Here is a 15,732-nt window from a genome sequence, read left to right as displayed (position 1 = left end):
AAAAATGACACTGAAAGGTGAAGTCACAATTATGAGATGCTCAGCTGGAGTGTATACTGAAGATCAGGAAAGATACCATGAGGGTCAAGAGGACACCAGCATGGTTAATGAGCGGAGTCAAAGAAGCTATGAGAGGCAAGCAGGCGTCCATCAAAAACTGCCAAGTCCTGTCCAAAGGAAGAGAACAAAAAAGAACTCAAACATTGCTATAAGAAAGATTGCAAGTAAGGGAAGCTAAAAAAGAATTTGAGGAACACACGGCTAAAAACATTAAAACTAATAAATTCTATAAATAGTAGCAAGAAAATAAATCCACACCCATACATCCTGAATGCTAAAAGGGATCCAGTTGTGTGAAGTGCTGTTTGATAGCACATGTGTACGTATTTATCTATGCAACAGCTTTAGCTGTTTTTATATACGCAGCATTTATATATTTATTATACTGTAAATCACTTAAGGATCCTGCATGAGAAGAGATTCATAAATGACATTAATAATAATCATAATTACAGTTTTTACTCAAATGTAATGCTAACCTTTCTGGCCAATTTACATTGCAAAAATTAAGGTGCACATTAGATTCGATGGCGCATTAGACTTGAGTAAATACAGTACTATTGTTGTATAATTATTGTATGAAATATATTACAGCAGTTTTGATTCTGCTATTGACAGGTATTTAAGCCATAAGCTCCTAAATTAAACCGCCTCTCACAACTCATGAAAGCAGTTTGTATTTTGCTTTAATTACCTACGATACTTTGCCAGTCACTTGAGTGAAATCAGAGGTGCTAATATATACACAGTGAGAGTTAGAATATTGTGTCATTAACTCTGAGTATTATGTGCTTATCTTTCCTGGTGATGCTGTCCGTGTAATTTCCTGTACACCACAAATTCAATAAGATGGTGACAACACTGCTTGTATTAATATTTTCTTTCCCCCCTATCTCTTTGGAATAAGAAAATGGCCAGTACATTCAAGTTATTTGGAAGCTTCTGGGGCAGCTACAAAAATATTTAAATGCCAGTTAACCCTTGTTTGATGTCTTAAAATAAAACAACAGTGCCTTTTCAATAGCAGCGGTATTTCCTGCAGTAATTAGCTGTCCCTAAGTTCCACCAATTCATTCTATCTATCTATTGAGACGGGTTCCAAGATTGAGATGCACCCATATCTAAAATGGATTGCACCTGCCATTTCTTTTTCTTTTTTTTTCAATAGTTTACAGTTTTGAAAAGAAAGAAAGAGGTAGAAGGGAAAAGAAACAAGAAGAAAAGCAAAGAAATGAAAAAGACGGGTACACCATTCCCCTTATTGCTGATGCTAATTATTGCCCACAGAGCAACCCAATAAGGAGTGAAGAAAGGGAAACTGGGTAGGAAGGCAAGTCCTGGAAAAGAATGGGGAACAATGGAGGAGGAGGAGGAGGAGGCGGCAATGGCAGTTTGAAAGAGGAAACAGCAGCATTCCACACGGCAACAATCTTTGTTACAGGTTTACTTGTTCTAGATCTAGAAAATGTTTAGAAGTGGAGGTCATAATGTAGACTGGTGTTAAAGGTAGATACCCACTCTGAAAAGTTTGGCAAATACTATACTACTTCAGTTTATGTCCTAGTTTGAAATTCTGCTCTTATTTCTACACAGTCAACAAGTTTTGCATGATAAACACTCTAACAGGGCTTGTCTACTGCTAGAGTGTGGTAAGTTGGCTGCTCTTAAAGACAGTTTGGGAATAGTGCAGAAGAGCAACATGGGACCATGTAATGCCACTCTTGAAAGAGCTGCCTATTCACTACCAAGTTCAGTTCAAGATGATGGTTTGGGTCTATAAAGCCCAAATTTTTAACAATCCCGTGTGCTGAAGGAGCACCTCCTCATGTCTTGTTCTGCCTGCCCATTCAGATTTGCTGGAGAAGCCCTTTTGACCAGGCTTCTTCAACCTCGGCCCTCCAGATGTTTTGAGACTACAGTTCCCATCATCCCTGACCACTGGTCCTGCTACCTAGGGATCATGGAAGTTGTAGGCCAAAGACATCTGGAAGGCCGAGGTTGAGGAAGCCTGCTTTTGACTTGTGAAGTTTGACACTGATGAGTTTTCAGCATTCTGTGAAAAAATGTTTATTTTCTATCAGAACTATGGAATTCCTTGATATGGACTGAAAACACTTGTATTAGCTTCACTAAGCCAACCAATTTTATTTTTAAAATCTATCCTCACACCTTCTTGTTGTTGTACATTTAATTATACCCCACCTTGTTCCCTGGAAGGGACTCAAGGTGGTTTACAGATAAAAATAAGAACAGCTAAAACATTGGGGGGGGGGGGAATCACTAAAAAACATATATAATTTATTTAAAAGATACAGATAATTACAATTAAAAACAGCACGGCATCAGCCCTTTCATTAAAAGCAGTCAGTTTCATTAAAAGCAGTTGGAATAAGGAGGTTTTCACCTGCCAGCAGAAGGACAACAAGGAGCGAGCCAGTCTGCTACTACTGCTTCTGCTACTACTACTTATTATTAAAGATGGAGGGCACAAGGAGAAGGGGACAACAGAGGATGAGATAGTTGGATGGTGTTCTTGAAGCTACCAGCATGAGTTTGATCAAACTGCGGGAGGCAGTGGAGGACAGAAGTGCCTGGCGTGCTCTGGTCCAGGGGGTCACGAAGAGTCGGACACGACTAAATGACTAAACAACAACAAATACCAGGAGGTCTCAGGGAAGTTCACAGAATAAAATCAACACACAAAACCACAAAATACATAATCAAAATAAAAACAACAACCCAGTAACATCCCCCCCCCCAGCTTATCTAGGGAGGAAGTTCCAAAGTCTGGGAGCAGCCACCAAGAAAACCCTTTCCCACATCGCTACGAAGCATGCCTGTGAAGGTGACTAGACCAAGGCAAGGACCTCCCCTATAAGATCTCATAACCTAGGCAGGTTCATATGAGGGAATGCTGTCTTTCAGATAGCTTGGACCTAAGCAGTATACTATTTGGCATAAAGCTCTTCAGCCTGCCAACCATGTTGTGTCTTAGGCTAGTACATAACTATTCTGCCAGATCAGGAAGAAATTGACTGTGTAGCTGGCAGACAGAGAAAACTGTTTCTAGCTCTGGAGAAAAACCATGCAAAGGAATGGGAAACCCTGAGCAGAATGGGAGACTAGACACAGAAGTCTGCTACACTATCCCCATCACTGCAACCCTCACCAATAGAATCATAGGATTGTAGTATTGGAAGGGACCCTGAAGGTCATCCAGTCCAATCCCCTACAATGCAGGAATATTGATTAAAGCATCCATGACAGATGGCCAACCTCTGCTTAAGCAGGAGTCCACAACCTGCCAAGGGAGTCCATTCCAATCTCAAACAGCCCTTACTGTCAGAAAGTTCTTCTTGATTATTAGTTGAAATCTCCTTTATTGTAACTTGAATCCACTGGCTTAAGAGTACGGTAAAGGTAAAGGACCACTGGATAGTTCAAGTCCAGTCGAATTTGGCTATGGGGTTGCGGCGTTCATCTCCGCTTTCAGGCCGAGGGAGCTGGCTTTTGTCAGCAGACTGCTTTTCCGGGTCATGTGGCCAGCACGACTAAACCGCTTCTGGCACACAGAAGAATGTGACAGTTGCCAGAATGCAAGGAAACGCCATTTACCTTCCCACCGCAGCAGTACCTATTTGTCTACTTGTGCAGGTATGCTTTCAAACTGCTATGTTGGCCATAGCTGGGACAGAGCAACGGGAGCTCACCCTGTCACGGGGAGTCAAACTGCCAACCTTACAATTAGCAAGCCCAAGAGCCTCAGTGGTTTAGACCACAGTGCCACCCACACCCCTACTGGCTTAAGATACCTATGCTGGGTCTTAGTAATCACAAAATGAGTTCAATTTTCTGTTCCAGGACCATTCCTGGTCCTCACTGGTCGGCTGTTACCTGGATCTTCTTTTTTCTTCTTCTTGAACATGGGGAAAACATCTGCCTGCCTCCAGTGTGTGCAGCGGTACACACAATTTATGAAACAAGCACTTGCATTCCACATACAGGATGGAGTGGTCACTTGTTGCCTTCTTGGTTTCTAAGTGGCAAGCTGGGTTTTACATTTATTTATTTAAATTATTCATTAGCTGCTCTTCAGCAGAAGCTCATATAGCAGGTTGCAAGAATAATATCCACAATAAATACCAAAGAATAAAACAGATCACAAAGCAGATAAGATTCCATCAAGAAACAAGCAAACTAAAAGGCCCAGACAGCTAAGCAACATTTCACTTGGCACTGAAAAGAAGGAAGAGTTCTAAACGAAGGATGCCGCAGCCTCCAACCATTGTCTACCTCATTTCATGGTCCTGGTTCCAACTGGTAAACAAGTTGCTGTATTCTGCACTAGTGAGATCCCCAAACAGTCTAATGCAACAATTTATTAAAGTTTTTTATTATGTTTAATTAAAAAAAAACGATTTTATTATATTTTGTACATTGGACACCAGCTTGATATACTTCTGTGAAAGTGCTGATCCTGAATATGTCAATGCACAAATAAATAAAACAATATTCTGGTGGGCCCCCTCACCTAGGAATAGTAATGCTGAAGACTGCCAGTTTGGGAAGGAGGAATGGCAAGAGAAAGAGGCTGTGTAACTTCCCCCTCTGAAGATATTCTACAGGGGGCCAAAGGCAGCCCTCTAGACCCCTCTGACCATCCCTTGGGATCTTTCCCTAAGCCACAACCCCTCCTCACACCACACCTCTCACTGGCCCTGCTCTGCACCCTCCTCAAGGGTTTTTGCCTGGCTGGAATGGGCCCTTGCTTGCAAGAGTGGAAGACAGAGAGGTGTGTGTGTGTGTGTGTGTGTTTGTATAAACTTCTGACCTTTTTCACGACTGGATATCAGCCTATTGCACCAAGGAAAGCTTCACATACATTACTCCACCCACTTTGGCCTCGGATTCACCCACATTTGTCTCTGGCCCTGTCCATCCCTGGCATGTAGCTCCCTGGGGTTCCCCACCCTCCTACATCACAGCCCTGAAAGCATCGTTACAGGTGCTAGGAGGGATTATTTCCTTAGACTGACTGGCACTGGCGGAGGAAGGGGGTGTGGTTCGCCCCGGGTGTCATCCCTGAGGGGGGGTGACATCGGCGCCCCACCCCTGTGGGACGCTCACCGCGAGTGGTGCTGCCCCCATGCTCACTGCCCTGCCCCCGTGGAACGCTCGCCCCACCCCTGGGTGCCTCTGCTGACTGGTTCATGTTTCACCAGTGGGAGATAATAACAGGAAATGTTCCCCGAATAGCCTGAAATCTCCCTCTAGCTATTGGATGTAATACGAAGCAGAGTTTGGAAAAATGATGCCCTCCATTAGCATTAGGGATCAGATAAAATCTTTAAAATCAGTTTAAGTTTGGATAGAATTTGAGAGAGGAGGAGAATGTTGAGAGTTTCTAGGTAGAATAAGATGAAATGAGTACAGGGGCTTTCCCTGGAAATAAATATTGAAGACTGTCTGCTGAAGTAGTACTTATTTACTTGTAATATGCTTTGTTTGAATATTCATAAATAAAGCAAATTATAAAGACATCATAAGTTTCCAGTGCTCTCTTCACTCAATGCAACCAAAACTCAGTAATCTTGCCCCCAAGCCTCAAACTTCCATGAAAAAAGGGGAGCACTTAACACTGTTCTAAGGCATTTTTCTTCTTCTTTACTAGCAACCAATAGCCTTGTTTGTCTAAAACCTTGAAGCGACTCTATTAATTATTTAGACACACATCAGGAGCAGGAATCCATTTAAAACCTTCTGGGAAACTCAGATATAAAGTCACATTCATCTACATTTCATTCACAATATTGCTCTTGTAAAAAAAATTATATATATTACTAATTAAAGCTCAGTGCATTAGGCCATTAGAACCCACGTGATTCATGGTAGCATAATCATCGTGCTTATCGTTTTGTGCTTTAAGTTTATTGGGTACACAAAGGTGGGGGCAGAACCGAGCAATTTGCAAAACTGAAATCAACCCAAGAATCACTTGAAACATTTCCCCTCTCCAGAGAAGTGATTTCACTATGTGTAAAGTGCTGCTCTGGCATGAAAAATGCTTCCAATCAATAATTAAATATAATGAAAGTTTGATGTTTCAGAAGGACACCCACAAAGCAGGACAAGAAAGGAACCGTCTCTTGCCTCGGTAAGGCCCCATTTCAAGTTCAGTCCTTTACACTGAAGAAAGGAATGAAGAAACATATTGTTTAAACAAATGTTTCGGAAAATTGTTAATGTGTGCTGTTAACTTATTTCACTAGGCAAGTCATCTCGTATACAGACTTCTTTGGTGTACAAACTAGCATTCATCATTCCACTATGCAGTGGTACCTCGGATTAAGAACTTAATTCGTTCTGGAGGTCCGTTCTTAACCTGAAACTGTTCTTAACCTGAGGTACCACTTTAGCTAATGGGGCCTCCTGCTGCTGCCATGCAATTTCTGTTCTCATCCTGAAGCAAAGTTCTTAACCCAAGGTACTATTTATGGGTTAGTGGAGTCTGTAACCTGAAGTGTCTGTAACCCGAGGTACCACTGTACCTTGCATGTTGCCTTGAAACTGTTGAGTAAATTTCTCTCTGGTCAAGTTGAGAATGGCCCACCCAAAAAAAAGGGTTTTTTTTCTAAATTAACTCTTCATGTTTCATCTTTTTTTGTCCACATAGTAAATGCCAAACTCAGCTCAAATACAGCCAAACAAACACTGACAATGGCTTTTTTGCTTTGCTCCAAGGCTCCTTGCCATCAATGAACAAGCCCAGTGATGCTCCCAAGCCTAAAGGGAGGAAGGGACTGTGCAGCTCCCAAGTTTCTCTGATCAATCCAGCAGCATTCTGTAAAAACTGAAATGAGAAGCTTCCTGGAGCCTTCATGCTTTTGACCACCTCTGTATTTTGACCCTTGGGCTCTACTCAGCAGAGGCAAAGGGCCTTCTACAAAAGCCCAGCATGAAGTGAAATGAGATCCTGTCCCTCCCTTGACTCCTCTTGCCTGTACAAAAGACTGGAAGATGGAATGGCTGTGGTCTTTTCTATCACTTCACAATAGGCATCGGAGAAGGAAAATAATCCCTCCTTGCTGCTTTACCCCCTTCCCTAATGCCTGGTACTGAGCCATCTGTGACGCGAAAGGAGAAGGAAAAAGGGAAAACCGTGTTGCAGATTGCAAAGGCTTCCTGGTTTCTCACTAAGCAGGAGATTGGCTATATGGAAGCCTGACTCAAAATTGACAAGTTAATTAACAAGTTTAATAGGGTTAAACATTTATTTATCCAAGCTTTGTCCAGCAAGTTACAAAGACTCCAAGGGATACAAAGAAGGAAAGAAGTCAACTATACTTTGTACACATGACCCATTTCTCAAGTACATGCTGGTTTAAAAAGCAAGCCTCTTAAAAGCTTCAACATCAGGAGTCAGCAGTTATTTTCACTTAGGATGTTATACACTAATGCCCTTATTTAGTTTTTGCAAACTCATTAATAACAAGAGAGTGCTTGCATCTGCCACTTTGTAACTATATCTATTTTTTAAAAAATAATAATAATGAAGGAAGGCTGGAGCCACTCACCCAACAACATAAACATTGTGTTTACTGTTCCATTTAACACTGCCTCTCCCACAACTTTAGGCAGTTATGCCATATGGGTTAAACCTAGTTCTAACCAACACAAAGCATTTGTGATTGACTGAGCACTTTCACCTGTTTGCATACAAAGCAGAACTGTCCAGAGACCATCTAAATTCCTTCTGCAAGACTATGAAATAACAAAGCTTGTGTGTGTAAGACCAGAAACTTGTTTCCTCAGAAGAAATGAACATGGTGTCCAGCAGTGGTCCAATACATTCTGGTACACAAGGAAGAAAATGCAAATGGAGCCCCATAGTTGTAAATTTATATAGCAATACATGAATTACTGTACTATTTGCTGCCCTGGCTGGGCTGCTCTTGATGGTATCAGTAGTGAAAGAATGAGTGTCTGCAAATTCTGCCTCTTGTTTCTCATTTTAAGGGAAGATTGTGCTAAGAATGGAGGAGAGGTGACAAAAGATAAGGAGCTAAGATGTGGAGCATCACCTGATAACTGTTCTAACAGAGTGAAGGATTTTGGAGGAAGGCTAGTTTCAATTTAATGAAGCATTCACTTTGGCACAAAGAAACCAGAAAGTTGGGATGCTGATCAAGGGCAACCTGACAAAACACAGTATGAGGCAAAAGGTCTGAACTATTTTCAGTGACAGATTGTGGGAAAATGAGCTGGGGCAGCCTGCAGACATACTATGCGATCTCCCTAAGAACAGCTAATGACACCTGCTTCCAGGACTGCTAGGCGTGTGCCTGTTCTTTGGTCTCTCACTCTCAACTTTTCTTTGTCCTCAAGCTGTTATTTTCATGTGCACACCCAAACTGGTGAAATGTTAACAGTACTGTAACAGTGAAATCCTATATACAGGTATATCTATTCAGAAGTAAGCCCCCTTGAGTTCAGTTAGACTCACTCCCAGGTAAATGTATATATGGAATTGCAGCCTAAATCATTCATCCTCCACTGGCTTTCTGTATACTTAAGGTCCTCACAAATGTTATTAAAGTATCTCACATATACAGTCGTAAATGTTGCAAATCTCTTTTTTAAAAGAGGCCATGAGTAGAATTTGACATGTATGTTTGGAGAGGCACTGAAAATAATAATTCTAATCAATACCATAGTTATTTCTAAAATGAGACGGTTGCTCCCATTCCCCTGGAGCCACTGTGCTGCAGAAGTGGGATTGCTGTGGTATCATTGTGTGCTGTGATGCTATTAAAGTATCTCACATATACAGAGTCATAAATGTTGCAAATCTCTTTAAAAGAAGAGTCCATCGATGGCCCTTGTGGTCTCTTCCAACTCTATGATTCTATGATCTGCTATGTCATCATTGTGTTACCATGGTGTGCTGTGATGCATGGGGTGTGTGCTGTGGACATGCCCAGATCATTGTGATGTCACTGGTTGCCTTTGCTTCTGTGTATGATGCAGTATTCATTGCCAGCACCTCCATGTTTGGTGGACTGTGGTGGAAATTATGTGGTATGTATGTACTTATATCTTTCCCCTTTCCCACAAGGCTGAGTAGGCACTATGGCTGTGCTATATATCATCCAAAACCAGGTTGAAGTTCATATTGTGATATTGGTTTCATAATTTTTGACCTGGCAATATACTGTGTATGTGTGTGTGCAATGCAAAAATCACTATGGAGGAAAAAGAGCGAAGCCAGCCAATGCCTCTACATAGCTCCATCCTTATTTCAGATGTGATGTTTAGCTGGTGTTACATGGCAACGCTGAAAACCAGATATCACCCAACAGGTTTTGCCAGTTGCTGTGCCAGTACATCTGCAGTGCATCTAGGGATCTGGTGTAAGATTGTTCTGTTGGACTGCTCTGCACATCTTTGTGCTAAGAAAAGACATTTTATCAGTTTAACTGTCCTTTTCTGTACTTTTCCAGCACTACAGCATCTTTCTTAGGATCAGGTAACCAGAACTGCACATAATATTCCAAATGGGGTACACCACAAATCTACTTTAAAACATTATGATACTTGCTGTTCTGTTTTCAGCCCTTTTCCTAATAATGAACATGAAAGCAACATTAAAAAAAACTAACCACTGTTGATCACTGCTCTACACTGAAACAGTGTTTCCACAACACCGCCAAGATAACTTTCCAGGATACTCACTTTGGTGCTTATTATCAAACATCAGGTCCATCAGTCCACTGAAACATCTCTTCAACTGGGGAAAAGTTTATGGTTTTGTAATTCCACTGAAGGTACTACTTGGTCCTTAGAGTTATTTGAACAATATCATTGTATTCATTTTACAATATGCTGTCATTCAGCATCAGAACCAGTACCAGACCAGCAGGGACGCTTCCATTGTTCTCGGAATGCTAGCTGCTGACATTCCATTTTAGGCATGTTCTGTCCTTTGAAATACTGCTGTTTCCATTCAAATGTCTATAGCAGTTCTTAGATACTATAATTCTGTTTAAATGCCCTTCCCAGTACTGTTGTATTTCAGAATGTTAAAACCCCTTTGGAGATATCTGTTCTAATGACAGTTCATCGTTGTTCTACTAAGTGCTCATTTCCTTGAGTATGTGATCTTCAGATGAAGGATGGTATATAAATTTAATAGATGATGATGATGACGACAACTTAAAGTTTCCTGCATGTTTCAACTGTTCTGTTAGTCTTGTTTCCTTCATTATTATGGTATTTCTCCTTCTATGTTAATCTCTTGTGTTGCCTAGGAAGGCCTGAAAAGCATTGCACTGTAGTGCAGAAGTTAGGCTGAGAAGATCTCCTGGACAAGGTCAAATTCAATGTCATCAACTACATTGATAATTATTTTACATAGTAATTTATTTCGGGGTTGCTGTTGTTTTAAAAGAATGCCCCTGAATATTTTACATTTTATGTTGACTTTCTAAACACCAGGTCTAAAAGAGTTCCAGAAGCTGTGGTGGTTGTGGTTGGTAATATCAATTTGGGCTCTTCTTTAGGGGTCTCTTCTGTTCTATGGGGAGGTTCCCCCACCTGCCCAGCCAGAAGCAGCTGTGCTGGGTACAGCATTTCAAAGGCGAAGTCAACCATAAAGTTTTCTCTACCTTTGATTTTCAACAGAACCAGAGAAGAATCTAGGAACTTCTAAGGCTTCCTTCTTTCATTTGAGATGAGCACTACAGAAGCTCATCTCCAGACCTGAGTCTGGTGAATTTTGGTGGCATTTCTACACAGCAGTGAATCTTGTGGCACTGCCAAGGTGATGATTCCCATGGGATGAAGCAGCGGGGTCCCAGTCTTACCTTCTGAGAGCTACGCAACAGGTTTTCTAGTTCAACTTGGATGACTTTTGTTTCAAAATGAGCAAACTATACTTGGTAATACTAACTAGGCTACAAAGGCTCGTATAGTTAATCAGGTGCTAATTAAGGGTGTGACTCATCTGAAATTGAAAACGTTTGTAATCCTCTCTATGGAGAAGTTAAGGATATCTTTCGATAACCTCCCAATGAAATCAGTGGGATAAAAGTGTTCACAATAGACTGAATTCTGCCCTACTTTTGCCTTTTGTAGTGTTAGATGTGAGTCCACCTCACAAGCATTGTGATTTCATTCCGTGAATCATTAAACTGCATTCTAGTGTGCCATCGTGAAATGTTTTCATATTTATTCAGATATTCAGATATTTTAAATGGCAGAAACAACAACCACAAAAACAAACCTTCCCTTGTCACATTATGTTTTAATACTAGTTACAGACTAGTTAGTAAGTAGGAAGAGATGCAGAAGTTAAAATAGTTATCTGCCAGAAACTTCCGATCTACTTCAAACTATGCACTGTGTATTCTGTACAAGCACTTGCTGCAAACAAAGCAAATAACATATGAGAAGTAAAATAGATTAGCCACAACTGGCCATAATACTAAACATATAAGAAATATTAATTTTCTAAAATTGACAAAGCACTCCCATACTATGCTTACATTCACTCCATTTCTGATGCCATTTAAACAGCTGAACATTTTTTGTATTCCTGCAATGAATAGCTAATTAGTGTAACAGCTATTTATTAGGTGCACAAGTAGCAGGCAATGGGATGGATATGTTGGGAGAGCACAATCTGTATACTTTTCTTCTACACAGAAGTAGGTTTTACACAGTGCTTGTTTTTTAGGTTGTGTTTACACAATTTAAGATTCAGGTGTTGCTCTTTCGAATCTGTCTAGAGCCGTGGTTCCCAACATGGGGCACATGCCCCACGGGGGGGGGGCAATTAGATGGGGGGGCAATTCAAGAATGAGTTATTAACAGTGCATGTCCTTTTAGGCTTCCTCCACGTGAATAGGAGTTCACTTTTTGAATAATAAGCATTATATGCCACGGGGGAGGGGCATCAGGATTTTAGAGATGCTTAGGTGGGACATGGCCAAAAAAAGTTGGGAACCACTGGTCTAGAGGCATTGCCTATATGGGCCAGGAACCTCATAATAATGTCAGCAACACCCCATAGTTAGTTACAATCTAGGTTGCAGGTCTCTGGTGAACACAGGACTCTGCCTGTCTCCAGGTTTGCTGGTGGTCTCTTTTTGGTCAAAGGCTAAAATGAGTCAATAGCTTGTTATATTGGATAACTGATAATAAAACAGGCAGTTGATCTGAATTCCTGCAAGTCGGGATTGCTATCTTTCTGACTCAATACCACACTCCCAAACTTTTATTTAACCTGAATTTGAAATGAGATGAGGTGAGATGGCATAGACTTTTGGTCACACATACTTTCTATTATATTGTTTGGGTCTGTCCCAGCCCGCATCACAGCTACTGACTTGCGCATCCACCACTAATGTGACTTGAAGGCGAGGAAGAAACTATGTATGCATGCATACTTTAAATGAACAAATAAATTTTGATTCAAGTTGTAAAATGCCACACCACAACTTCTTATTCGAATACATTTAATAAATCTGCAACTCTGAATCCAAGTAAGATATCACTGGAAATCTCTCTCTCTCCTTAAAAAAACAACAACTGTTTTGGCAATCATTTAACGGTACCGTCTCCATTTTTCAAAAAACTGCTGTTGAGAGGAAGGGATCACACCACTGACAAAACTCCCTGTCAGGTTTCAGCAGAACAACGTAACTTTGTGATTCGCAGAACTGAACCTGCTTGCATATGACGAAAGCGGCATCCCCCCCGGAGCCCCTTCGGGATGCGGGAGGGTCTTCCTCCAGGCAGCCCTTACAAGGGTCATTCATGGGCGCAGACGGGATTTGCGGGGGGGGGGGGGGCTTTGTTGTTGACCTTTTTTTGGAAGATCACCCCACAAGTTGTTCAGCTTTTCTTCGGAGATAACGGTTCAAAATCCCGCCCTGAAAGAGGGCATTACGGGCAGCAGGGTTTGGGGGGGGCTTCTGCTGGGGGGGGCAGAACTTGAGTTAGCCGAGTATTGTTCCTTTTCAATAATTGGGAGGAACTGCCCCCCTTGGTTGGCTACAGCCCATGGGGCGACTGAAGTGCTTTTATTAATTGCCCGTTCTGGGGTGGGGGGGGTATTAATGAGCCTGTCAGATCAAAAGGAAAGGGATCCTCCAGAAGCCTGGGAGGGGGTCGTTTCACGTGCTGGGCACGGCGACCCTCCCTCGGCGACCCTCGCCCGCCCGCCCGGGATGGCGTCCCGCGAGGGGGAAGGCAGGCGCCGAGCGAGTCCCGGGAGAGGCGCCCCGAGGGAGAGCCGCCAAGGCGAGATGCGCGGCGCTTCCCTGCCCCGGCTCCCCATCGGCTTATCCGGGAAAGAAGGAGCTGGTCGGAGCGCGGAAGCCGAGGGAGGAGAAGGCAAGGGTCGCCGGTGCTTCCACGGATCCCACCCCCGAGAAAAGTGAGGGAGAGCCGCAACTCACCTTGGGAAGAGGCTGCTGCGGGAGGAGGGTCTCCCCGGACGGGGCGCGCCGGGCGGAGAGCAGCTCCGGGACACGAGGCGCGAGGCGAGCCGAGCGAGGAGGCAAAACCAAAACAAGCGGCGAAGCGCCAGGTCGGAGTGGCGCGAATCCGGAGTGAGGAAACAGCCGCACCAAGAGAGGAAGAACTGGCGGTCCTGGCGCTCTGGGAAGGAGAGGGAAGGGCGGCTGTGGGGCGGAGGGCAGCTCCCGCCGAGGGTCCGGCGCTCGGGGCGAAGGCGCCTCTTTCCCGGCTGCCTGCCTGGCTCCTGGCTCCTGGCTGCCTCAGACCGCGCTCTCGCGCTCGCTTCGGCGGGCGCGCTCCTGTGCGCAGCGGCGACGGCGCTGCTGGGCGCGGCGCGGCGGCGGCGGTGGCGGCGGCGGACTTGGCTCCTCAGCAGCGCCCTGCCCTCGGCTCAGGCGGCAGCGGGGCCCGGGCCCAGGGCCCCCTCTCTGTGGGGCCTGGGAGGGCGGAGAGGGCGAGGAGGACCCCCTTGCGGCTGGGCCTCTGGCTCTTCCTTCTGCTCCGGAGTCGCGAGGGACGACGGCGCCCCCAAGCCAGCGGGGCTCAAGGCCGCCCTAGGCATCTCCTCCGCCAGGTGCGCAGGGTCGCAGCTCTCAAGGCAGCCATTCAGTCCGTGTTCATTGGGCAAGGCTAAGTAGGAGCGATCCCTCAATGAACAGACGGGGACTGTCAAGTTCAGGGAGCAGGGAATGTGGAACAAGTCTGGGAAAGGGAAGATGCCTTCGGAAGGCAGGCAGGAATCCCACCCTGCAGCTGCCACGAAGGACGCGACTGACCTCCTGGAGTGGGGAGAGCTGTGGCGAGGACTGAGGCCCACACTGGCCAGCAGCGCGCTTATGGCTGGCTCCCTGACTCAAGGGACTAAGGGCAAAACCCCCTGGAAATGGGGACAGAGGCTGCCCCACGGCTGCAGTGCCCCCAGAATGGTGCTATTTCACATTTCGCCTTCTGGCACTGACACATTTACCCCAAAGATTGTAGAGTTTTAGCTGTATGACTGTTGGACACCAAGGGCTCACCCAGACTTCCTTTTGCACTGTGCTTTTCAGGCACATGTCCAGGCTTTAAAGCTCCATATCCAAACCAGTTTTCCTTTCCTTTCCTTTCTTGTTCCTGCATTTCCCCCAAGAAAACGTGCACTTCACCGCTGAATTGGAGCAAATGGCAGCCCACAGAAAACCCAACTGCTGTTTGCTCTGATTCAGCAGCAAAATGCAAGTTTTCCCAGGGAAAGTTGGAATAAGGAAGGTTTGCATAATGCTTTCAACTGGGGAAGTTCATCGCCCTGGAAATATGATGCTTTATGGGGACCACAAGAAGAGTCCTGCTGGGTCCGGCACATCTGGCTTAGCATTGTGTTCTTCACAGCACCTCAGCAGACTAGAACTGAAATAATAATGCTTCTGTCAGGCAGGGGTTTGTTTTTGTTTTCTGTGGTGCTGAACGTGAAAGCCATCATTGCACGTTTTGCACATTTATGCTGGAAAGCTCAGTCTGGTCAGCAACCAGTAGCCTTTACCTGGACATGAGAACGTCAGTGAAGCCACATAGTGTTGGCTGAGGTGGCAGAGCTCACAGTGGCTGGCTAAGCTGACTCAAAAATACACACTTGCACCCCACTCACACACAAAAGCAACTCTCACTACAGCCAACCAAAGACAACCAACCACACCCTCAGCCACACCCAACCTCCCTCACACCAAGGAAATGCAATGAGTGAATAGTAAGAGAACCCATAGAAGTAACATTGACACAACGCTTCTCACACACTAACAGAAGCATCACCCCCCCACTCGCCTCTCCCCCCTTCACTAATTCTTAATTGTTCAAACCAATTCATAAACCAAGAATCTATACATTGATCACTAATAATGAAACATATGTTGTAGATAGTTTTCCACATTTATTATGTTTTCTTGTGAAATACAAATGACATGAGAAAACTTGGTATATTTATTTGTATAACATTATTCTTGTTATTAAAACCCAATTAAAAAAAATAAAAGAGAGAGAGAGTGACAGAGAGCAGACTGAAGGGCCTCCTGGCTCTGAAGAATAGAAAAGTAAACTAAACTATTGGAAACTCTGGCTAGGAGTTCAATTATTGAACTCTTGGCTGAGTTGGGCTGGGATTTCATGAATGAAAACGGG

General features: G+C 44.0%; 1 protein-coding gene and 1 long non-coding RNA gene across 4 annotated transcripts in view; one reads left to right on the top strand and one right to left on the bottom strand.

Annotated features, from left to right (window-relative positions):
• Positions 1–13,867, bottom strand: part of LOC310661537 (poly(rC)-binding protein 3-like) — a 246,593-nt gene extending 232,726 nt beyond the window's left edge. For 2 of the 3 annotated variants that reach the window (XM_083407852.1, XM_083407840.1), the window contains exon 1: positions 13,521–13,867. The gene's annotated coding sequence lies outside the window, so the exon portion shown is untranslated. The remainder of the gene's footprint in view (positions 1–13,520) is intronic. The other variant, XM_083407843.1, reaches the window with a different exon arrangement.
• LOC310661669 lies at positions 8,986–11,262 on the top strand. The gene is made up of 4 exons (XR_014504027.1): positions 8,986–9,138; positions 9,561–9,586; positions 10,368–10,429; positions 10,741–11,262. It is a non-coding gene; the product is annotated as an uncharacterized lncRNA (long non-coding RNA).
• Positions 13,868–15,732: the final 1,865 nt, after the last annotated feature.

The sequence above is a fragment of the Podarcis tiliguerta genome (assembly GCF_965153285.1).
Source record: "Podarcis tiliguerta genome assembly, chromosome: 13".
Classification (NCBI taxonomy): Eukaryota; Metazoa; Chordata; class Lepidosauria; order Squamata; family Lacertidae; genus Podarcis; species Podarcis tiliguerta.
Note: the sequence above shows the minus strand (reverse complement) of the source record. Positions and strands in the feature narration are given on the sequence as shown.